This window comes from Akebia trifoliata, chromosome 6 (genome assembly GCF_017979445.1).
Source record: "Akebia trifoliata isolate Shusen 1 chromosome 6, ASM1797944v1, whole genome shotgun sequence".
Classification (NCBI taxonomy): Eukaryota; Viridiplantae; Streptophyta; class Magnoliopsida; order Ranunculales; family Lardizabalaceae; genus Akebia; species Akebia trifoliata.
In genome coordinates this window covers 25,792,812-25,819,104 of record NC_141380.1, presented here as the reverse complement: position 1 = coordinate 25,819,104, position 26,293 = coordinate 25,792,812, and the positions used below count along the sequence as shown (strand labels likewise).

General features: G+C 34.0%; 2 pseudogenes; both read left to right on the top strand.

The window, feature by feature from the left end:
- Positions 1-9,544: 9,544 nt before the first annotated feature.
- On the top strand, positions 9,545-9,943 carry LOC147400518 (secreted RxLR effector protein 161 pseudogene; annotated as a pseudogene).
- A 3,530-nt stretch (positions 9,944-13,473) lies between these two features.
- Positions 13,474-15,193, top strand: LOC147400517 (UDP-glycosyltransferase 92A1 pseudogene; annotated as a pseudogene).
- The last annotated feature ends 11,100 nt before the right edge of the window (positions 15,194-26,293 follow it).

Genomic DNA, 26,293 nt, shown 5'->3' with positions numbered 1-26,293 from the left:
TAAATGACATCCCGACTTGAGGAATGCCACTCAAAACCTTAGACCCTCAACTCTACCCATATTTGCAACATCTTCAACATTTTCTAATTCTTCCTCTACCCTCAATTCATCGTCAACATTTTCGATACTTTCATTGTCAATCTTCATCTGGAAAAAAAGATTTTATATTAACTATGTCAATATATACAGACTCCTTTTTTTTACCCAACTAAATAAGTACTGTAATATATTTGGAAAGCAATTGCTAAATATCATTAGATTGGAGGAGTTCAGTGAAGAGGATTGATCACTGTGATCCTCGCTATCAGCACCTTGGAGGAGTTTTTTTTCCCCTTTCTTTTTAATTGGAAAAAACGAAAGGGGATAGAAAAAGATTTTTTTTGTTTTCTTTGTTATTTTTTGGAAAAAAGAAAGGGGAGAGAAAATCATAGCGTGGGTCAAGAGCACTTCGGGGTTGGGCAGGTTAGGAGAGAGAGAAAAGCTACTTTTTTCATTTCTCTCAGCAAACAATCACTCATTTAACATGACTCTATTCTAATAGAGTCATTTACGAAAAATATGACCAACTTTTGACGAATTTACGATGTCGACTCATTGTTTGTTTTAATTAACAAAATATGAACAGTAACGATATTAGAGGATTTAAAATGATAATTTTGCAAGTTTAAAGTGATAATCTTGTAGGAATCAAGTGACTATATGGAAGGTTTTGCTACTTATAGCGAGATTGTCACTTTAGGGGAAAAAACAACTGAGTTTGTCACTTAAAACCTACAATCTCGTCACTTGAAAAATCTGTGATTTCACACATTCATGTTTTGGTAATTAAAATGAATGGTTAGCTGCAATCATAAATTCGGCTTACAAAATGGTAATTTATCCATTCTAATAACTAGATGTCGGATATCCCACTTGCAATACACGCCACTGAATTCAATCTTCCATGAGAAAGAGACAAAATTCTATACAAAAACAAGATTCGTTTTGCCAATCAAAAGTCTTCGAAATTTATGATGATGATGTTAGAACCCAATTTTGTGTGGCCCATTGACCTACATATTTTTAGTACTTTATTTGCCCAAGGATTCTATATATTAAAAACGTCAATAATAAAAGACAAAACTTAATGCAATTAGAATTAGAAATGCACTCTTTAAGTTTTAGTAGGAAACATTCATGGATAAGAATCTTATTAAAAGAGGATATCTATGACCACTATCTCCATTTATTTAAGTGGATTAGCATCCCATAATAGTAAGAGATTCAAAATATACATATAGGATTTTGAATGGTGGTGATTTCCATCAATCACTAGAACTCTATCATACTCAAATAGAGAGGAGAGAGAAGGTGAGTCTATAAACTGAAGAAGAATGATTGGGGATTTGTGCATATCAGATCATTAACACATGGATTACAAAAGATACACCTCTAGCATAATCTTGGATCATTGATTTGAATTATGGCACAATGCAAGTACCCTAAACTTTGATTCTTAAGAACATGAATAGGTTTATTGAGATATGTGAATGATTCTTGATCTTTGGGGAAATAAAAGATTTTGTATGTTTTAAATCTCACAAATGAAATCTAACTTCATCGACCATCGCTACTTTTATTGGCACACATAGGCTTCTCTTTTTGGCAAACTTTTATTTTGGAGCCTTGGAAAGGAAAACTCTATAAGTCTCTCTCTCTCTCTCTCTCTCACTCTCTCACCATAGTTGAAGAAGAAGAAAATGTGGTGGTGATGTTTCCTTTCATGGCTCAAGGTCACAAAAGACCATTCTTAGCTTTCATTCTTCGACTAGAACAGAAAACCAACTACACAATCATCTTTGTCAACACTTCTCAAAACATCACCAAACTCCATTCATCTCTCCCTACCAACACCTTCATATGCCTCATTGAGCTTCCCTTACGTAGTTCAGATCACAATCTCCCACCCAATTCAGAGAACACAGATGTCCTTCCTTACCCTCTCATCTCACACTTCCTTCACGCTTCCAAATCTCTTAAACCTTCCCTTGAACAACTAATCCCCAAGATCACCAATCAAAATCAAGGTTACCCTCCTCTCTGATTCATATTTGACATGTTCTTTGGATGGACCGTCGAAATCGCCACTCGTTTAAACATTTTTCATTCAATCTTCAATGCGGGTGGTGCTTATGGTATGAAAATTTAGTTCTCTCTTTGGATCAATCTTCCTCATCATCAAACGGATTCAAATTACATCACTCTTCCCGATTTTCTTGATATATCAAAAATACAAGTTTTGGTGATTAAAATGAATAGTTAGTAGCAATCATAAATTAGGATCACAAAATGGTAATTTATCCATTCTAATAACTAGATATCAGATATCCTATTTGCCATACAAGCCATTGAATTCAAGCCGTTATCTTCTATGAGAAAGAGACAGAACTATGATAATGAAATCTAAATTCATCGACCATCACTACTTTTATTGGCACGCATAGGTTTCTCTTTTTGCAAAACTTTTATTTTATAGCTTTGGAAAGGAAAACTCTATAACTCTCTCTCTCTCTCTCTCTCCATGGCTGAAAAAAAAGAAAATGTGGTGGTAATGTTTCCTTTCATGGCTCAAGGTCACATAAGACCATTCTTAGCTTTAGCACTTCAACTAGAGTAGAAAACCAATTACACAATCATCTTTGTCAACACTCCTCAAAACATCACCAAACTCCATAGATCTCTCTTTACATCACCTCCATATGCCTCATTGAGCTTCCCTTATGTAGTTCAAATCACAATCTCCCACCCAACTCAAAGAACACAGATGTTGTTGGGATATGTCTTCTATTATTGTATATGAAGAAGTGTCGTGAATTCAACTCGGATCTTTTGATGATTTGTTAACGACCCATTTACCCTCTTTGTAACCCTAAGTATATAAAGGATAAGAGATGAAACACTAATGAGTTGAGAGAAATTATAACCCTTTTCTTCTTTGGTTATTATAGTGAAATCGTCATTTTTTCCCCATGGACGTAGGTCGATGCTTTGACCGAACTATGTATATCTTGTGTCTTGTGATATTATTTGTATTTTTGTTAATTTATACTTCGGATCTGAGGATTTTTTCTAACAAACTAGTATTAAAGCTATGGTTGCGAAGTATAATAAGAATTTTCATGGAAGGAATGATTTTAATCTTTGGCGAGTTCGGATGAAAGGTTTGCTTGTTCAGCAAGGTTTATCAAAGGCATTATTGGGTAGCAATAATTTGCTTGAATCATTGAAATCAGATAAAAAAGAGGAGATCATGGAAAATGTACATAGTATGATTCAGTTGTCTTTGGGGAATGAAGTCCTATGAGGGATCGCTGATTAAGACAGAGAGGTCTACTATGGAAAAATTGAAAACTCGATACATGACAAAATCTCTCACAAATTCGTGGTATTTAAAGAATTGATTTTACACCTTGCGGATACGAGAAGATACTTATATTGCTGATCATCTTGATGAATATAATAGTAGTCTTTTGGATTTAAAGAATGTTGGTGTTAAAATTGATGAAGAAAATCGAACCATACTTTTGGTTTATTTTATACCACCCTCGTATGAGAATTTCATTAACACCTTAATGTATGGTAAAACTACTATTTTGGTTAAGGAGATTAAATCTGCTTGAAATTCTAAGAAATTAAAGAAGAAGGTGGATGTAATTATAGAAAACTCAGGCGAAGGTTTGTTTGTTAGGAGGAGATCAAATCATAAAGGGAACCATAATAGAAGAGGGCGGTTTAGATCAAAATCAAATACTAGAAAGTTAAAATGTTTCAATTGTTATCAAAAATGACATTTTAAAAGAAATTTTCTAAAGCATAAAGGGAAGGGAAAAAATGTAATAATTATAATGCTGGTGATACAACAATGGCAGATGGAAATAGTGATAAGAGTGATATACTCTCAGTTTCTACTAATTTCTTCGGTGAGAAGTGGATTCTTGATTTGGCGTGCACCTATCATATATATCCCAATAAGGACTGGTTCACAACCTATTGGCCTATTGATAGGGGTGAAGTTCTTATCGGAAACAATGTTGCTTGTAAGGTAGTTGGGATATGCACAGTTCGGGTAAAGATGTTTGATGGTATTGTGAGGACATTATTAGATGTTAGGCATGTTCCAAAATTAAAGAAAAATCTAATTTCCTTGGATATGTTGAACTAAAATGACTATTGTTACAAGACAGGGGGTGGAGTTATTCGGGTCTCTAATGGTGTTATTGTAGTAAGAAAGGTTTGAAGAAGAATTGGTTGTACACATTACAAGGATAGACAATTATAGGTACGATGTCAATATCAACAGTAGATTTAGACACTACTAGATTGTGGCATATGCACCTCGGGCATATGAGCGAGAGATTGATGACAGTCTTGAGCAAATAAGGTTTGCTTGATGGGGAGAAAATTGAAAAGTTGAACTTTTGTGAGCATTATGTTTTTAGGAAGCAATGCAGAGTAAAGTTCAGTACGGGTATTCACAGAACTAAGGGTATTGTAGATTATATTCATTCTGATTTATGGGATCCATTTCCGGTTGTATCACATGGTGAAGGTAAATACATATTGACGTTCATTGATGATTTTTTGAGGAAAGTCGAGATATTTATTTTGAAGAGCAAAGATGAAGTTTTTGTTAAATTCAAGCAATGGAAGACACTGGTAGAAAAACAAACTCGAAAACAGATCAATAAATTGAGGACTGATAACGGTTTGGAATTTTGTACTGGTGAGTTTTGTAAAAATGAGGGTATTGTACGGTATCACATAGTATGGAAGACACCACAATAGAATGGGGTTGTAAAATGAATGAACATGAATATTGGAAAGGGAATGGTACATATAATCAAATTCTGGCTTGTCAAAGTAGTTTTGGGTTGAAGTTGTTAACATAGCTTGTTATCTGGTAAACAGGTCTCCTAATAGTGTTATTGAGTTCAAAACTCTAGAAGAGGTGTGGTCGAGGTCTCTTGTCACATATTCTTGCTTGAAGATATTTGGGTATTCTACATTTGCTCATGTAAATGATGGTAAATATGAATCAAGGGCAAATAAATGCAAATTTCTTAGATATTATGCTGGGGTGCAAGGTTACATATTGTGGTTCCCAGATATGATAGGGAAATTTTTTCTTATCAATAAGGATGTGACATTCGATGAATCTGCCATATTTAGTATGAATGAGGTATTCGATACTGAAAGACCTCATAATGTCATTAAACAAATAGAGCCACAGACTTTTGTTTTGGAAAACAATGCTATGGATGATTTAGATCAAGAGGATGAAGAAAACAAGACAGGATCCTACTATCATGAATGATGTTCAGTTAGAACAATACAGCTTGGCTAAAGACAGACAAAGGAGGTAGGTTAGACCACCTCAAAGATTTTCTCATGTAGATTTGGTGGTTTATGCACTTAGTATGGCATAGACTATGGATGATGAGGAGTCATGTACCTATCAGAAGGCTATCACATATGAGGAGTTAACACAATGTTTTTTTTTTATTATGAGTGAGGAGATTGAGTCTCTTCACAAGAACCAAACATAGGAAATTGTTGAGAAGTTAAAGGGTTAGAAGATTGTGGGATGCAAATGGATCTTCAAGGAAAAAAAAGGAATTCCAGGTGTTGAAGATGCTAGATCCAAAACACGATTGGTGGCTGTAACACCCCGAATTTTTAATTTGTATCTCGAGGAAAAAAATAAATAGTGGAATTTTAAGAAAATCTTGAAAGTGGGATTTAGGGGTAAAACTTTAGGATATTTTTGATCATTTTTAATGGAATCTGACCTCACCATTAGATTCAAAATGATCGAAAAACATAGTTTAGCCTGTAAGCACGCTCAAATGTAAGTCCGAATATAAAAATTGCAAAATCCTCGATTACCGAATCGGGCCAGGCCAAAAACAGTGACTTTTTGTTAGAGGAATAATTTTTAAAATTCGATCATACCATTGGGTTCATAACGAAAAATTATTCAACATAGACTATTTATTTGTCATTTTTGGAGATCAGAAAGTCGAATTATCGCCAAAAACGAAAACGACATCAAGTTTAGGGGTCACCTCAGGCCAAAAATGTAAATTTTTTTTAGAGGTAAAATTTGTAGAAATTGACTATACCATTAGATCCGGAATGAAAAATTAGGTGAAATAGAGTATTCATTCGTCAGTTTTGGAGTCCGGATGATCAAGTTATCTTCGATCAAAACAATTGATAAAATGCCGAATTCGTCCCAAATTTAATATAAATAATATTTAAAATTTTTTTATATGTCATCTTCCCCAACTCGTCAATACAGCCGTGCGAAAATTTTTTTTTTTTTTTTTTTCCACTAATGTTCTACCTCAGATCCTTCGCAAACGGTTCGCCGTCGATGATCGCCGTAGAAGGGAAAAAGATCCGCAGCTGCGTTCTCTACAAAACCCACCGAACCTTTCTTCGTTTCACTTTCTATTTCATCCAATATCGTCAAAAATCAGCTGTATTTGGATACGGAAACTTTGAAATTTTGACATCAGATTTCGTCCGTTTCGGGGTCAAACCGTCTTCCGACGCAGAAGGGAGAAATGTCCGCAGCCTCATTCTCTACATAACCCACCCAAATTCCTTCCGTTTTCTCGTCTTTTTCACCCCGTATAGTCAAAAATCAGCCGTATTTTTATACGGAGATTTCGTAACTTCGACTTCGATTTTCATCGGTTTCGGGGTCAAACCGTCTTTCGCCGTAGAAGGGAGAAGAGACGAGCACATCGAGATTTTTGAAACACCAGATCGATTTAAAAAATCAGCCGCTTCGAAGTTCGGTCCGTCTCGATTTCAGTGCCGATCGCATCGATTTCCGCACACACGCCTCGATCCTTTTGCCTGGAGATTGTAAGGAACTCTCAATTTCTATTAATAATCGTAGATTGTTAAAATTGCATTTAGGATTTTATCGAAAAAAATTTGGATGTATTTCCGAAATATAGAATTCTTTTGTTATTTCAAAAATTCACGCCAGAAATTGCATGTTCGAAATGTTTAATTGTATTTTTAACAAATTATACGTGGGTAGGATATTTTAACGGGTTATTTCCATAAATTGGGTCTTGTGCACTGCTCGGACCCCGTTTGGATATAAAATTTGTATTCTTTTTCAATATTATTGATAAAAATAAATTCTTTAGTTGGAAAATGTGATTTAATATTCAATGAACTCGTATTGAGTTGATGAATATCAGAAAATATATGTTTTATTGAAGAGATTGAAAAGTGTAAAAATCGGAAAGAGGGAAAAATGGTATGAAACGGTAAAATGTCAGAGTCACACCCGAGGGGTGATGTCTGCATTTTACGTTGTTGTGTTGTATGTAGGTTGGTGAACAGATATCCATGGATAATATTATTGGTTGCATGTTTATTTCTTTTCTGTTAGCGCGAGGCGCTGTTTACGTTTCCGTTATGTTATTTATTTTAGGCCGGGTGGCCACACTTGCATGGTAGGAAACTGGATATCCATTCCCAACCTTGTATTGTTAATTTCTCTTTTGTTTTCAAATGAAAATAACATATATATGTAGCTATTTTGTAAGCTGTTAAAGAGTTTGTGAATGCTTGAAGGGATAGTGCGTCATATCATCCGGAGTGATGTACTATCCTGGGATGTACGGTAGAGACCACCAAACTTATACGTGGTATGGGACGCGTATGAGAGTGGAGTCACAACTGGAATCCGGGATATTCTTCTTTATCTTTACCAGTGAATTTGTAATATAAAGGTGGTCGTATACGAATGGTTTGTATATTTGGGAATCACATGCACGCCTGATAGGCATAGACGAAGGTGATTGGTCAGTGATCACTAACAATCTATAGTAGTCGAACGTTCTGACACATCGAAAAGAGACCCATTACTTACGGTCACGTCAAACGGCCAGCCTGAGCCGAATAAATGGTCAACCAAGTGTGGTAAGTGCAGCGACCGGCCACAAAATCAGGAACTAAAAGTCAGAGAGAAATTGTAACATCATGTCCTGACTGGGAGCGATCCAGTCGTGAATCCCAACACTATAATTCCAATACTCCACCATTGTGTATTATGTATCTGTTGCTTATTTTGATATATAAAATGAAATCCATGTTTAATGTTTCCATTTGATCAATTGGATTTGTATAAAAAGAGAATGTTATAGTGAGTACTGTTAATTGATGTAATGTGAGTTTTAAAATGTTTAGTTACTCATCCCTGGCTATATGCACCAGTTAATCGTAGTTTCTTTTGTAAAATTTTATATATTTTAAAATGATCCAGTATGTTTATTCGTTCATGTTAGGAGGGGTTATTAGCAGAAATTGTGTTCTTCCTTACTGGGTAACCATTGTTACTCACCCTTTCCTTCTCCATTTTTTAGTTTCAGATATGAAGCTTGCGAGGCAGGTATAGAGCATGAGTGAGAATCATCTGGTAGGTCAGATAAACAGTCAGAGTTCGTCACTTGGTGAGTATTGGGGTTATTACCCCTAGTGGTGTCGATTTATCCGAGAGTATTATATATATTGTTCTGAGCGTTAGGATTTCTGTTAGAGTGAGGAATTTTGTATAATCCTGTATTCTGGTTATTCTTCCGCACTCTGATCTTTCGTACGTTATTAGACGTGTATAAGCTTCCACTAGTATTATATTTTGTATATGTATGCAGGATTGTATATCGTTTATCAGGTGCAGGTTGAACGCCTTGGAATGCTAACATAAATAGAAGAGACCATGCCGAAATTTCGAGGTGCCACCTAGTACCTCGAGATCTGACATGGGGATTTGTGTTAGTGTTCAGCGGGGCGCCACAGTGGCGAAGGGGTATATGCAGTAGGAAGGTGTAGTTTACACCGAGGTTTTCCACCTATGGTGAAACATACTTCTATCAAGGTGCTCCTAGCCATGGTTGCCTTATATAATTTAGAGCTTGAACAACTTGATTTAAAGACTACTTTTCTACGTAGTAAGTTAAAAGAACAAATTTATATTTATTAACTAAAGGGATTAATTATTCAGTGGAAGGAAGATCACGTGTGCTTGCTGAAAAAATCTTTATATGACCTAAAATAGTCTCCTAGACAGTGGTATAAGAGGTTTGAAACTTTTATAATAGGAAATGACTATACCAGGAGTAAGTACGACAATTGTGTTTATCATCGGAAGCTCATAGATGGTTCATTTATGTACTTACTATTATGTATAGATAAGATGTTGATTGCATGCATAGATATATCTGAGATTAGGAGGTTGGAGACTCAACTCAATAGTGAATTTAAGATAAAAGACTTAGGGGCTGCAAATAAGATTTTAGGTATGGAAATTCATACAGATAGAAGAGTAGGTAAATTGTATGTATCACAAAGGAAATACATTGATAAGGTGTTGGATCACTTTGGGATGTAAGAATCTAAGTCAGTGAGTACTCCTTTAACATCTTATTTTAGACTCTCATCTCAGATGTCCCTGTAGAGAGAGGAGGAGGTTGAACACATGTCTCATGTTCCTTATGCTAGTGTTGTTGGCAGTCTTATGTATGCCAAGATTTGTACTGGGCCTAATATTTCACATGTGGTTAATGTAGTCAGTAGATACAAAGAACATGGGAAGATCTATTGGCAAGCAGTCAAATGGATACTGAAGTACTTAAAGGGAATTGTAGTAGTTGGTTTGTTATATGATAGAAGCCGTAACACTTCTAAGAGTGTTGTTGGGTATGTTGATTCTGATTATGCTGGTGATCTAGATAGGATGAAATTTTTGACGAGTTACGTTTTCACTCTTTGCGGTAGTATCATTAGTTGGAAGGAACCTTTGCCATCAACAGTCGCATTGTCTACTATAGAGGTTGAGTATATGGCAACTATAAAGACAGTGAAAGAGGCAATATGATTGCAAGGCTTGGTTACTGATTTGGGTTTGGATCAAGGTGTTACTACAGTATTTTTTGACAGCCAGAGTGTCATACATCTGATTAAAAATCTGATGTATTATGAGAGGACCAAGCATATTGATGTTGAATTACATTTCATTCGAGATGTAGTTGTTCAAGGTGCTATTGTAGTGAAAAACATTGATACAACATATAATCCAACAGATTTAATGACTAAGGTCATCCCAAGTATCAAGTTTAGGGGCAACCTGGAATTTATAGGTGTTTGTAGTTCTTGAGGCTCTAGTGGGGCACGCTGAAAACATCTTTTTTTTTTTTTTGGGAATTGAAGCCAAGGTGGAGATTTGTTGGGTTATGTCTTCTATTCTTGTATATAAAGAGTTTTCTTGAATTAATCTTAGATATTTTAATGATCTGCTAACAACTCGTATAACCCGTTTAATTGGATCTGACCCGTTTACCCTTTACGTAACTCTAAGTATATAAAGGAAAAGAGATGAAACCCTAATGAGGTGAGAGAGATATACGAGAGGCAGAGAAAAATTGTAATCTTGTTCTTCTTATCCTATCCATATCATTTTTTTAAATAATACCCCTGCCATCAAGTTATAGTTTATTGAGACCCACTTTGTTTTATTTATTTTTCACCTCCCTTGACTTCACTATATTTTCTCTTTTACCTTTTAATTTATTTTCTTATTTTTAATCTTTTTACTTCTTGAATCTCAATTTTTTTTTTTATAATAATATCCTTCCAACTTAATTTTTTTTAGTTTTACCCCTTTAACTCGAGAGAGGATGCCCGTATCGTAGGCACAAGTGAACTCTAGTATATATATATCAACCCATTCTGAAACTTCTAACCCCATCAAAAGTGGTTTATTAATTAATGGTAAAAGTTGACAGTTCAAGATTCTTCAACTTATAAATTTGGGTAAGATGTTTCAGAATTAGTTAACTTTTTGTGAAGATGATCTCCTTATTATAGAGACCATCTTCACAAAAATCAACCAATTTTAAACTTCTAACCCCATCAAAAGTGGTTTATAAACTAATGGTAAAAGTTGACAGTTTACGATTCTTCAACTTATAAACTGGGGTAAGATGTTTCAAAATTGGCTGGTTTTTTGTGAGGATGATCTCCTTACTATAGAGATCCTCCGCACAAAATTCAGTCCATTCCAAAACTTTTAGCCCATATAGGACAAACCACTTTGGCTAGGACTTTGGCAACTGAATGCTACCCACCTACCTATATATATAGGTATGATGAGGGGATTATCCTTACAAAAAATCAATCCATTCTTAAGCTTTTCACCTCAACAAAAGTAATTTACAAACTAGTAGTCCACGATTCTTCAACTTATAAACTGATGTTAGATGTTTTTAAATTGACTGATTTTTTGTATGGATGATCTCCTAACTATAGAGATCATCCTCACAAATAATCAGTCAATTCCAAAACTTTTAGCCTATATCAGACAAAACACTTTGGCAACCGAATGCTACCTACCAATATACATATTAGTATGGTGAGAAGATCTTCCTCTAAAAAAATCAGTCAATTTCAAAACTTTTAAGCTCATCAAAAGTGATTGACAAACTAATGGTCCATGATTCTTCAACTTATAAACTGAGGTTAGAAGTTTTAAAATTGACTGATTTTTTGTATGGCTGATCTCATCACCATGGAGATCATCCTCACAAATAATGAATCTATTCCAAAACTTTTAGCCCTTATAAGACAAAACACTTTGACTCGGAATTTGACAATCAAATGTATCTTATATATATATATATATAGGAGAATGCTAATATCCAAGGCGTCACGGGGCATTAGTAATCTCCAACACTTTTTTTTCCTTAATAATATGACTCCATTTTATCATTTAGTGAAAAAAGACAAGGATATATTAATCTTTTTATATAATAAATACTTACTTATTTAATTAATATGCGTCTCTTTCATAATAAATGATAAGGGCATTTAATCTTTAGAATTAAATGTCTTGTTGTAATAAATGATTTGACAATCAATACAAATAAATATTTATTGTGTAAAAGACCATTATATTCTTATTTATTTTCACTAAAAAACAATGATTGGAGGTATTATTGAAAAAAAAAAAAGTGTTGAACAATACTAATGCTCTCATGAGGTCTTGAACATTATCAATCTCACATGGGATATTATATATATATAAGATTCATTTTTTAATTTGATATGGAGGAGGTTATGGATCAATTTTGTATCATCCACGTAAATTCAAAAACAATGAACAATGAATAATTTAAAGAGCAAGCTACCAAAAAATGCACTAAAAAACAAATACATCCTCTCAACTTTAGCAACAACAGCGTTATGACTTAACACACGGATCACATGGAAACGAACAATTGTCAATTCCATCACTGTAACATAGCTACACTATTTTTATTTGAAAATTTTTAGTGTTCGACGTCATTGGAGGCTTATATGTTTGGATTGAGAGAAGTAGAGAAAAAAGAAATTCTTTAAAAAATGAAAAGAGAAAGACAAATTCAATTTCTCTCCATCATATTTTAATTGACAAGAGAGAATTTGAGACAACTTTAAAATTTTAAAATTAGAATTATAAAATATCCTAATGACTAAATTCTATAATATTAGGCATGCAATCACAATTAAATGGTCATATTCCATAATTTCCAGTAGATTTTAAAAAAACAAGAGCTACTATTATAACACCAATTTTTACTAATGCCACACCAATTCTAGTATAAATAATTGCACAAAGTTTGTGTGGCGTAAGTAAAATTGGTGTGGCAATAGCAACTCTCTTAAAAAGTGCATCATGCCAAAAATTCACAATTATGAGATTCAATTGACATAAGTAACATAATTTTCAAAATAATGATAGAATTCCTTGATATTTTGGCTTGAATTATCAATTTTTCTTTTCATTCACAACAATAGCCAAATAATTTCATGATTTTATTGATTTTCAATTCTAAACAGTAATTGACCACAAATCAATAATCAGGAGAATCAAGAAATATTAAATCAATAAGAAAATATAATTTAAAACTGAACTTAAAATATGTTAGAAAAATTGATCGAACTGTAATTTAAATCACTTTTGGGAAAAACCGCAAAAGAACTGAAATTTAAATCGGTTTGAGAAAAACCCAATTAACCTGAAATTTTAATCGGTTTGGTAGGACTGATCAAACTGAAATTTACAAAAGATTGGTAAAACCGATTGAACTTGAAGTTTATAATCGATTGAAATGAAATTTATAAACGACCGATTGAACTTTAATTTATAAACGGTTTGGTAAAAGACCAGCTTAAAATCTATAAGCGATTGGGAAAAATCGATTCAACTTGAATTTATAAAAGGTTTGTGGAAAACCGGTAGATCTAAATTTTAATCGGATGGGGGAAAACCGGTCGAACCTAAATTAAGACGATTTGTGGGAAACTGAGAAAACTGAAAGAATATTCGATTTTGAGAAACCCGATAAAATTTTAAAAATTAAATCGATTTTGATAAAACCCTTGACCAAACTGAAACTTAAAACGATTTCGTTCTTAGCTTAAAACTGAAACATTTTGAAAAAGAAACTCTCTCTCTCTCTCTCTCTCTCTCTCTCTCTCTCTCTACATGGCTGAAGAAGAAGAAAATGTGGTGGTGATGTTTCCTTTCATGGCTCAAGGTCACATAAGACCATTCTTAGCTTTAGCTCTTCAATTAGAACAGAAAACCAACTACACAATCATCTTTGTCAACACTCCTCAAAACATTACCAAACTCCATACATCTCTCCCTACCAACACCTCCATACGCCTCATTGAGCTTCCCTTCTGTAGTTCAGATCACAATCTCCCACCCAACTCAGAGAACACAAATGTCCTTCCTTTTCCTCTCATCTCACACCTCCTTCACGCCTCCAAATCTCTTAAACCTTCCTTTGAGCAACTAATCATTAAGATCACCAATCAAAATCAAGGTCACCCTCCTCTCTGCATCATATCTGACATGTTATTTGGATGGACCGTCGAAATCGCCAATCGTTTAAACATTTTTCATTCAATCTTCAATACGGGTGGTGCTTACGGTATGGCGATGTACTTCTCTCTTTGGATCAATCTTCCTCATCGTGCAACGAATTTGGATTATTTCTCTCTTCCTGATTTTCCTTATGTTTCGAAAATTCATCAATCTCAACTCTCTTCGCATCTCAAGAACGCTGATGGTTCCGATTCTTGGTCTCTCTACCTCCAAAGAGAGCTCCCTCTATGTTTCAAGTCAGATGGAATGTTAATTAACACCATAGAAGAACTTGATCATACCGGGTTGACATATTTCAAAGGAAAAACTGGTGGTCGGCCAGTTTGGTCTATTGGGCCAACTCGATTTCCCATAACAAACAACAAAAATACTGAGCCCGACCACTGCATCAATTGGCTCAACACCCAATTCCCGTCTTCGGTTTTATTTGTGTGTTTTGGTTCACAAAACACCATATCTAGCTCACAAATGATGGAATTAGCGATCGGGTTGGAGGCTAGCGAGAAGAAATTCATTTGGGTCATCAGACCTCCAGTTGGGTTCGATATCAATGAGAATTTTAGATCAGAATGGCTTCCAGAAGGATTTGACGATCGAATCAAAGAGAAGAATAGAGGGATTTTATTACGAAAATGGGCACCGCAATTGGAAATTTTGTCACACAATTCTACCTCTGCGTTTCTGAGTCATTGCGGTTGGAATTCGATCTTGGAGAGTCTGAGTCACGGCATCCCGATCATAGGGTGGCCATTGTCAGCAGACCAATATTACAATTCGAAATTACTAGAGGAAGAGGTGAGCGTTTGTGTTGAGATTGCTAGAGGAAATGTTTGTGAGATCAAACATGAAGAGATAGTGAGAGTGATTGAATTGGTCATGGGTGGGACTAAGAAAGGTGAGGACATGAGGAAAAAGGCTTGTCAAGTTAAGGAGATGATTAAGGATGCAATTAAAGAAGATGATGAAGGTTTCAAGGGTTCTTCTGCAAGACAATTTGATGAATTTATTAGTACAGTGTTGAGTATGAAGAAGTGTAGAGAGACTAAAAATTAAACAAATGTATGAACCTATATTTAAAAACTAGGATGAGTCGACTCGGAAACATTCTAAGTGGAATGTTGCTTTTAATTTGATTTTCTAAATTAATTACCATTTCATGTGTTAACTATGTTTAGTTATATTAGCTTACGTTTTGTTATTATAAATTTCAAATTTTATCTTATTTTTTCTTGTCAAGAAAACTTATGATATTCTTCCCATCTCAACCTAGAGTTTGATCAAATGGGGTTTGAGGTTGTAATGGTCTTTTTTCTTTTTTTCTTATTTATTGATTTAATATCTGAAACATTGGAGAATTTATTAACTATGATAGTAACATTATAGATCTTATTTGTTACACTGTTTTCTATAATTTCCCTAATCCTGACTCAATATGCATAGGTTAACCATTCAGGCGTATTGATTCAACATTTTTAGTATTTTTACTCCATCCATATGCCATCCATTTTATTAGATCCAATAGCATTCGATAGTGTTTTAAACCACTATAAAATGTTGAAGAATTGTGGACTGCCCATTTTTTGTTGAGAGATTATCCTCACCAAAAATCAACTATTCCAAAACTTCTAACCCACATTGGATAGAACATTGGATCTTGACCCTTTAATTTCATATATATATGGACGAGGATCCGTGTACACATATATCTACTCATATGTATATACAACGTGTTTTGTCTTATGTGGGCTAAAAGTTTCAGATTGAGCTGATTTTTGGTGAGGATGATCTCTATGATGAGGAGATCATCCTCACCAAAAATCAGCTCAATCTGAAACTTTTAACCTCATCAAAAGTAGTTTACAAAAAAAGGACGGTCTATAATTCTTCAAGTGATAAATTTGGGGGTTAAAAATTTTAGAATTAGCTGATTTTTGGTGAGGATGATCTCCTCTTCATAGAGATCATCCTCACCAAAAGTCAGCTCAATCCAAAACTTTTAACCCACATAGGAGAAAAACATGTTGTAGATATATGAGTAGATATATGTATACATAGATCCTGGCCCTATATACATATACTACTATCAGCTGATGGAACGAGAAGAAGCCATGCCCTACCAATGAATAGATAAGATTTGTTGCGAGTCGAGAACAACTGAATAATTTATAGCTTAATCTGAACTATAGAGCGCCGCATATGCCGGCCTTTTTTATAGGAATAGGACCCTCTACCACATCTTACTCAGGTCAAAGTTGTTATGTATATATATACGCAAATGTCCCATTATTTACAGTTTTGTGGGTTAAACATCTCATCAAACTATTGTGTCATGGGATTCACTTTATTTCTTTTATTCTTCAATACCTCTAATTTTTCTATATTTTCCCTTTTATCCCTTTAATTCACTTTATTAATTTTTATTATTTATCCCTTAATCTCATTTTTTAAATAATATCTTTCCAACTCTATTTCTTTTCGTTCTTTTACCATCTTAATCTGAAAGAGGAATCCTCATTCTCTAACTTCAAAATATTTTCTCTTTTACCTCTTTTATTTACTTTAATATTTTTTATCTCTTATCTTATCCATCTCATTTTTTTAATAATACCCCTTCTATCAAATTATAATTTATTAGGATCCACTTTATTTCATTTATTCTCAACCTCCCTTAACTTCACTATATTTTCTTGTTTACCCTTTAATTTACTTTCTTATTTTTCATCTTTTTACTCATTTAATCTCAATTTTTTTTAATGATAATATCCCTCCAACATATTTTTTTTACTTTTACCCCATTACTTGAGAAATGATGCCTGTGTCGTAGGCACATATGAACTCTAGTGTATATATATAGGGTAGAGTTTAATAGCCAAAGTTTTGTCTTATGTGGATTAAAAGTTTTAGATTGGAATAATTTTTTGTAAGAAGATCATCTTCACAAAAAAATCAACCCATTCTAAAACTTCTTACCCTGTGAAAAGTGGTTTATAAATTAATGGTAAAAGTTGACGGTTCACGATTCTTCAACTTATAAACTCGGGTAAGATGTTTCACAATTGATTGATTTTTTGTGAGGATGATCTCCTTACCATAAAAATCATCATTACAAAAATTAGCCAATTCTAAATTTCTAACCCCATCAAAAGTGGTTTATAAACTAACAATAAAAATTGACGGTTCACAATTCTTCAACTTATAAACTAGTGTAAAATGTTTCTGAATTAGCAGATTATTTGCGTGGACGATCTCCTTACCATAAAGACCATGCTCACCAAAATCAGCCCATTCAAAAACTTTTAGCCCATATAAGACAAACCACTTTGGCAACCAAATGTTACCTCTCTCTATATATATAGGTATAGTGAGGAGATCATCCTCACAAAAAATTAGTCCATTCCAAAACTTATAACTCTATCAAAAGTTAGAAGTTTCCAAATTGACTGATTTTTTGTATGGATGATCCCCTCACTAGAGAGATCATCCTCATAAATAATTTGTCAATTTTAAAACTTTTAACCCATTTAAGACAAAACACTTTGATTAGGAATTTGACAACTGAATGCTACCCTATATATATATATATAGGGGAATGCTATCGTCCAAGGTCTCACGGGAACGTTAGCAATCTTAAACACCTTTTTTTCCTTAATAATATGACTATTTATTTTGTTATTCAGTGAAAAAGATAATGGTTTATTAATCTTTTTATATAATAAATATATGTCTCTTTTATAATAAATGACAAAGGCATTTAATCTTTAGAATTAAATGTCTTGTTGTAATAAATGATTTAGCAATCAATGCAAATAAACATTTATTATATAAAAGACTATCATATCCTTATTTATTTTTATTAAAAGATAATGATTAGAAGCATTATTTAAAAAAAAAAAATGTTGGACAATACTAACTTCTCCATGAGACCTTGAACATTAATATTCCCACATAGGGTATCATATATGTATAAAGTTCATTTTCTAATTTGATATGGAGGTGGTTAGAAATCAATTTGACATCATCTAAGTAAATTCAGAAACAATGAACAATGAATAATTTAAACCACAAGCTACGAAACAATGCACTACAAAACAAATACATCCTCTCAAATTCAACAACAACAGCTTTATGACTTAACATGTGGATGACATGGAGTTGTCATTTCCATCTCTGTACCTCAGCTGCATTGCTTTTATTTTGAAAATTTTACTTTTCGACGTCATTGGAGGCCTATATGTTTGGATTGCGAGAAGTAGAGAAAAAAAGAAACTCTTTCAAAAAAAAAAAGAAAAAGAGAAGGGAAGAGAAGAGAAATTCAATTTTTCTCTAACATATTTTAATTAACCAGGGAGAATTTGAGACAATTTTAAAATTTTAAAATATCTTGAAAAAAAAATACGGGCAAGAGTTAGAATTATAAAATATCTTAATGACTAAATTCTATAACATTAGGCATGCATTCACAATTAAATGGTCATTATTCGATAATTTCAATTAGATATTAAAAACAAGAGTTGCTATTGTCACACCAACTCTTACTAATGCCACACCAATTCCGATATAAATAATTGCACAAACTCTGTAAAATTGGTTGGGCAATAGCAACCCTCTTAAAAAATACATCATGCCAAAAATTCACAATTATCAGATTCAATCGACATGAGTAACATAATTTTCAAAGCCAAAGAATTTCATGATTTTATTGATTTTCAATTCTAAATAACCAGGAAAATCAAGATATATTTTATCAATAAGAAAATACAATTTAAAACTGAACTTAAAATCTGTTGGAAAAACCGATAGACCTGTAATTTAAATCAATTTTGGGAAAAATTGCAAAAGAACTGAAGTTTAAATTGGTTTGAGGAAAACCCAATTAACCTGAAATTTTAATCGGTTGGGTAGGACTGAACAAACTGAAATTTACAAAAGATTGGAAAAACCAACTGAACCGAAATTTATAAACGATTGGGAAAAGTCGATTGAACTTTAATTTATAAATGGTTTGGGGAAAGACCAACTTGAAATCTATAAGCGATTGGGAAAAATCGATTCAACTTGAATTTATAAACGATTTGGGGAAATTGATAGATCTAAAATTTTAATCGGATGGGGGAAAACCGGTCGAACCTAAATTAAGACGATTAGTGGGAAACTGAGAAAACTGAAAGAATAATTGATTTTGAGGAACCCGATAAAATATAAAAATTAAATCGATTTTGATAAAATCCTTGGCTAAACTGAAACTTAAAACGATTTGGGAAATATCTCAGTCAATCTGGAATCTGTAACGATATGAGGAAAAACCAATCTAGTTGAAATTTAAAATAATTTGGGGAAAAACCTGATCGATCTTAAATTTAAAACGATCGATTAAGAATTAAAACCCAACTAATATTGCATGGCGCAATAATAAAAGATAAATCATTAAAGGATTAACATGCTATTAAATTCCAAGATATATATGCTTTTAAACCTACCCTCTGACCCTCTGATACCCACATGTACAAACCTACATCTAAAGTTGAAAGAGGCCTACCTTGGGCCATTGAATCAATTAGCCAAACAATAAAAGACCTTTAGAATAATGTTCAATATCCCAATGTTGTGTGTAGGCTTTATTCACCATTCCTTTCTTCTTTGATTCTAGACTCATCTTCTACTCTCTTTCTCTTTATCTCTCTAAGCGACAAGGATTTTAGTGTGATTGATGGAGATCACTTCATCTAGACTAATATATTCTTTAATGTTCTACAATTTTCTACTCTTTGTAATAGTGGTGTCGTATAGTTAAATAGACCAGAGGAGAGGGCCTGAAATTCTTCTTCTAGTAGGATTTCTATCTATCAAGACTTCCTTCTAAAATTTAATGAACATTTTTCAAAATTCCAACTCAAGTGGGATTCCTCAATTATTGATGTTTCATTGAGGGCCTGAAATTCTTCTTCTAGTAGGATTTCTATCTATCAAGACTTCCTTCTAAAATTTAATGAACATTTTTCAAAATTCCAACTCAAGTGGGATTCCTCAATTATTGATGTTTCATTCAAGTCGCTATTGTAATGAAATGATTGTACATTGATAAATGACTTTTATTGAACTCCATTTCTTATTTTTATAATAATATTTACCTTTAATTTAAGAGATCCTATTGGCACCCACACTTTTACTTATTACACCCCAATTAAAAATAAAGAAAATAATTGAATGGGGGGGGGGGGGGGCAGGGGTAGAGGATAATAATGGTTAGATATCCAAACCGTACACGTGTCTAAACTGATTATGTGGTACTAAGTGTAAGTCAGCATTCCCAGTACTGGCCAACAGCATGATAGACCAAGATAGAGGCGTTTGACCTGGTTGGTAGGGCAGGGTAGCATTAGTAAAAACCTGGCCTACCTAACAACGCAAGCTTGGTCTGAGTATTTCCGTAATCCTGACTTACGTGTGTCACGTCCAGGAATCTCGGAGGAGATTTCCTTAGAATCGTGGACTCAATTTTAAAGATCCCAATTCCGTTTAGGATTTTGATAATTAGGAGATTCTCCGGGATCACATCCCGATGGAAGGGGAAACCTTGATTCAAAGAAGGGATCTATAAATTGAGGAATGAAATGAGGCTAGAGGATCTTTTTGGCTGATCGAGAAGAGAGATAATTATTAAGATTATTGTTTTTCTACAACTCTAATTTGAGTGTCAGAGAATTCTTGACAGGTACTACATCGATGTTCACGGGAGGGATGAGGGAGCAATTTCGAATCAGTAGAGTAGAGTCTATCAAGGCATCACCATATTTCTACCCTATAGGGGGTAATTACTAAAAGTTGGGATGTTAATAGAAGCTTGCTCAATTGTTTTGCTAAATTTATAGTTTCTTGGGTTTAAAATTTTTTATGAGCCTAAAAATAAATGTAAACAACTATTGAAATTGTTTCAACACGTGTTATAATGTTTTGTAATGTTGAGATCATTATTTGAGCCAAATCTTTCTAAAGTTTGAAGAAAGTGTTCTAATCATTAATTGGGGTGTGATAAATAATTTAAGATATAGGAGTGTAATAAGTAAAATTCAGGGTGCCAATAGAAGCTCTCTTTAATTTTGTAACGATAACTAAGTGTCACGTATTTTATGTTACATCTAACATGTCTCATCTTACCATGCACATTTGAAGAAACTCTTTTTTTTTTTGCACGCAAATCTAATTGGCTAATAAGAGTTTTTTTTTTGTTTTTTTTGTTTTGAGGATTTAGAGTTCATTGCTAGTAGTCCTTTTTATCTTTAGTATTCTATTTATTTATTTATTTTTTAAAGTAGGAATCTTCCTGTTTGACTAGGAGACTAGCTTCAATTGGAATTTTGTTCTACTAGGAATTTTCTGATAATATACAAGAAGCTCGTACGAGTCATTGTGTGAAAGATAATATTTTTATTAAGAAAAAATAAAATAAAATTCTCGTTTTTCTCAACAGGCCAGGGAGAACACTTCATTGGGCATGATCTACAAAAGTGGATTCTCTTTCTTCCTCATCTCTTCAGAATTTTGTCTCTTATCATCTGTTCTTATATTATTGGGGACTACTAATAATTGCAGATTTTTGTGATTGCATTAGAGCACACGGTGACAGGGCAAGAAACAACTCACAAGGAGTCGAGAATCCACCATGGCAAGCAGCTTTCCAAAAATCAAAACGGATAGCTCATAGTAGAAATTGACAAGTTGACGCGACTACAAGAGAGGCAAGTACTTTTAGATCACGATGATAATGATGATCTGGATGATGCAGAAACTTCTTCAGGAGACCCTAACCATCTCCGTGCTCCATGCGATGAGCTGGATTATTGAAATTTTGAAGGCAGGAGAATAACCACGCTAGAGAATGAAGGAATGACTATGGTATTAAATTGAATTTCTCTGAATACCATGGGGATCTTCATCCAGAGGTTTTCCTAAATTGGGTAAGTTCAGTCGAAAAATTCTTCGATTGAAAAGATCTTCTAGAAATCAAGAAGGTGAAACTCATCACTATAGGATTACGCAGATTTGCTTCTTCTTGGTGGGATCAAGTACAAACGACATGGATTAGGAAAGGAAAAAACACAGATTTCATCTTCGGAGAAGATAAAAACTATACTATGTGAAAAGTTGCTACCCATAGATTATAAGCATACTCTTTTCATTGAATTCCAGAATCTCCGACAAAGTGATCACAATGTGCAAAAATACACGGAGAAATTTTATCGCTAATAGAAAGTGGTGAACATGTCGTGGTTGGTTATCGTAATGGTCTCCATGAATCTATCTGAGATAAGATTGCTCTTCTACGGATTTTGAAAGTGCATGATGCTTTTCTATTAGTGGTGCAAGCAAAAGAAATTTTGAAAAAGAAAAGGAATAATCGACCATACTTCAACCGTACTCAACAATCAATCACAGGAGGTCGTTCAATTGGTTGAGGCCAACCACCAAATCATTCCATTCCTTCTAGGACGCTCCCAAATGAAATTGATAAGAGAGGCATCAATCTAGTCCCACCTATTACTCGAGGTGGATGTCAAACCGAGAACTCCAACCTATCTGCTCGACCGGCCCCTTTCAATTGCTACCAATGTGGAGAACCCAGACATAGATCCAATAAATGTCCATTAGAGAAGAATATGAACTACACAACCCCAGAGAGTAAAGCATAAGATGGAGAAAATTATAAATTCGTTGAAGAAAAAGTACATGAGGGAGAAGGAGTAGACGAGGAACACAAATTTATCATAGAAGTTGTAAATACTTAAAACATTGGTTATCTGACGTATTCTAACGGCTCCTCGAACCCTTGCTCATGAAGATTGGTTACAAATTAATGTTTTTCGAACATGTTGTTTAGCCAGTGGAAAGGCATGCAATGTGATCATTGACGATGGTAGTTGTGAGAACATTGTACCAGAAGAAATCGTAGATAAACTCAAATTGCACATAGAAAAACATCCAAAGCTATTTTAGATTGGATGGTTAGGGGAATGAAGTGCCCATGACTAAACGATGCCTTGTTCCCTTCTCTATTCGTGCTTATGAAGATAAGGTTTGGTGCGATGTAGTTCCTATGGATGTGTGCCACTTATTGTTGGGACGACCGTGGCAATTCGATCGACACACCATACATGATGGGTATGAAAATACCTACACCTTTATGCATAATGTTAAAAAGACCATACTTGTATTGCTTAAAGAGAAATCAACAACGGAGGCAAAATTAATGAAAAACTCTAACTTGCTCACATTAAGAGAATTTGAAGATACGATGCAAGATAGCGGAAGGTTTTTCATTTTAGTTGGGAAAGACTTGATACCACCAATATATGTTCCCAAAAAGCTAGAGGCTATGATGAAGGAATTCAATGACATAATGTAAAACGACTTACCACCAGTCATATCTCCTATGCTGGAATACTCAATGCCATATTGACTTCATCCTAGGACTAAGCCTTCCAAATCAAACAGCTTACAAGATGAGTCCGAAAGAACATGACGAGCTACAATGCCAAGTATCTAACATTATGCAAAAAAGGCTTCATTCAGAAAACATGAGTCCATGTGTTGTTCCAGCCTTACTCACACCAAAGAAAGATGACTCGTGGAGGATGTACATTGATAGCAGGTCTATCAACAAAATCATAGTGAAATATTGGTTCCTGATTCCACGCCTAGATGATATGATAGACATGTTATTAAGAGCATGTGATTTCTATAAGATTGATAGTCAGAGTACCTATCGCCAAATCAAAATTCAACCGAGTGATGAATGGAAGACTACGTTCAAGAATCGTGAAGGTTTATTTGAATACCTAGTGCTGTTCTCTGGCCTTACCAATGCACCCAAGCACGTTTATGCTCATGATGAATCACGCATTCCAACCATTCATCGGCAAGTTTTTTGTGATGTATTTTGATGACATCCTAATTTACAATTGAAATCAAGAAGATCACCAAGATCATTTGTGTCAGGTACTCATTGCATTACAATCAGAAAAATTATTTCTCAACTCGAAGAAGTGCAAATTCATGATTAATAGTTTAGTATTTTTGGGCTATGCAGTATCGACGGAGGGCATCCACATTGATCCCGTAAAGGTAAATGTTATTATGGAGTGCCCGACGCCTGGAAACATTGGTGAAGTTCGGAGCTGTCATGGACTTGCCAAGTTTTATACGCGTTTCATTAGAAATTTTAGTTCATTTGTGACTCCTGTAACAAATTGCATAAACAAAAGAGCATTTGTTAAGTCTCCCAAAGCTCAATGGAGTTTTGATCGTGTCAAAGAAACGATGAGTTTGGCCTTGGTGCTCATTACACCAAACTTCGATAAAATATTTGAACTTGAGTTGATGCTTCACTTATTGGAATTAGCGTCGTATTTAGCCAAAAAGGAAAATCAATTACTTTTTTCAAGGAGAAGCTGAATGATACTCGACAAATGATGTCGAATTTTATGGAATCATTCAAGCACTTCAATATTGGCAACATTACTTGATTCAACGAGAATTTATCCTTTTCTCGGATCATGAGTCTCTGAAGTTCATTAATGGACAATGCAAACTCAACAAATGACATGCCAAATGAGTATCTTTCTTACAAGAATTTACTTTTGTCTTGTGCCACAAAGTAGGGAGTCAAAATCATGTGAACGATGCATTGAGTAGGAAAGTTGCATTGTCATGTTAGAGACAATGCAAGCACAACTTATTGGATTTGACGTACTTAAAGATCTCTATGTTAGGGACAATAGTTTGATTAATCGATCTATGGACAAATTACCTTTTGATATTGAGTGTGAGCGAATATCAAATAATGTTCTTGATTTGGTGCCACTTTCGACTACGAAATGGGTGAGCGGAGATGTCGAAGTCCATGTAGAGAAGATCAAAAATCATTATAATGAGGTTCGAAAAAGTTTACATAAGAAAAATATGGAATATAAGGTAGTTGCTAATCTACATCAAAGACAAAAGATCTTTCAAGAAGATGATTTGCTCATGGCTTATTCATGCAAATGGAGGTTTTCAGTGGAGACGTACAACAAGTTGTAATACAAGAAGATTGGACTGTGCAAGATTCTTCAAAAAATTCATGATAATGCTTATCACATTGAACTTCTTAAAAAGTTTGATATTTCACTAGTATTCAACGTCTCCAATCTGTACACTTATCGTGGTGATAATGATGAGATAGAAGATTATCAATACACAAATTTGTCGGCAGCCGAATTTTCTCCAACCAGGGGAGAATGATGCAACTCTTATTGGCACGTGATGGTTCTGTGATAGTTCAAGAGTACTTGTTCAGATATAATTCTTTATAAATTCATCATCAAAGACTATCTTGATATATTGGAATAAACTAGAATGTGATATCTCATCACAATTCTATGGGGATAACATGTCTTCCGATGTGGTATGTCTTCCTATGAGTGGAAGATACCAAATTAACAGGTTGGTAAGACGCGTGAAAGTGTTCCCACCACGAATCTTGAGAACACTTTTTAACTTTATTTCATTTTCTCTTCTATCATTTCTCAAAAATACCCTCAACTTCATCCCTTTCATTTTTATTACTTTTTCCAATAATACCTATCCAACTTTAGTGTCTTTCATCTTTTATCTCCTTAACCCCAAAGAGGGTACCCAGGCCGATATGCATAGGAGAACTCACCACATTCTCTTTCTAATAAGTGTTAAGAGACTGGGACTTAGATTTATAAATCAATTGGACTGATACATTACAAAACAACTTTGAGGTCATGGGTTCAAGTCCAATTTATCCATAAAAAAATTTTGACAGTTCATTTTGAATAATATTACAATATGCCATGCATGCATGTGGTCGTTGAAATATCAAAGTCAAAAAGTCCCAAAATATATTTGAAAAGGGTTTATGGACTTTTTGAAGTGTCTTCAACCTTTTTGTGAAGGGTTTGTTATTATTTTGATGGAAAGGTCGACAACATTGCTATATTGCATAAGCACATAAAGAGCCACAATATTCCCATGATCAAAAGGATTTTTAATATAATAAAAGATTAGTAAGTTCTCTGCCAATTACTAGTTTGTAAAGGATATGCGACTATAATGTGGATATACCTTTCTCTAATTGATGATATAGTTATCATATAGTGTTGACAAACTATTCTCTAAGCGGTTACATAAATTGGGATTTTGAATTTTCTATTGACAAATGTCTCGACTACTCGATCAAATTGAAATTTTAAATAATCTACGCTTTATAAATTTTAAAATCAATGTTAATTT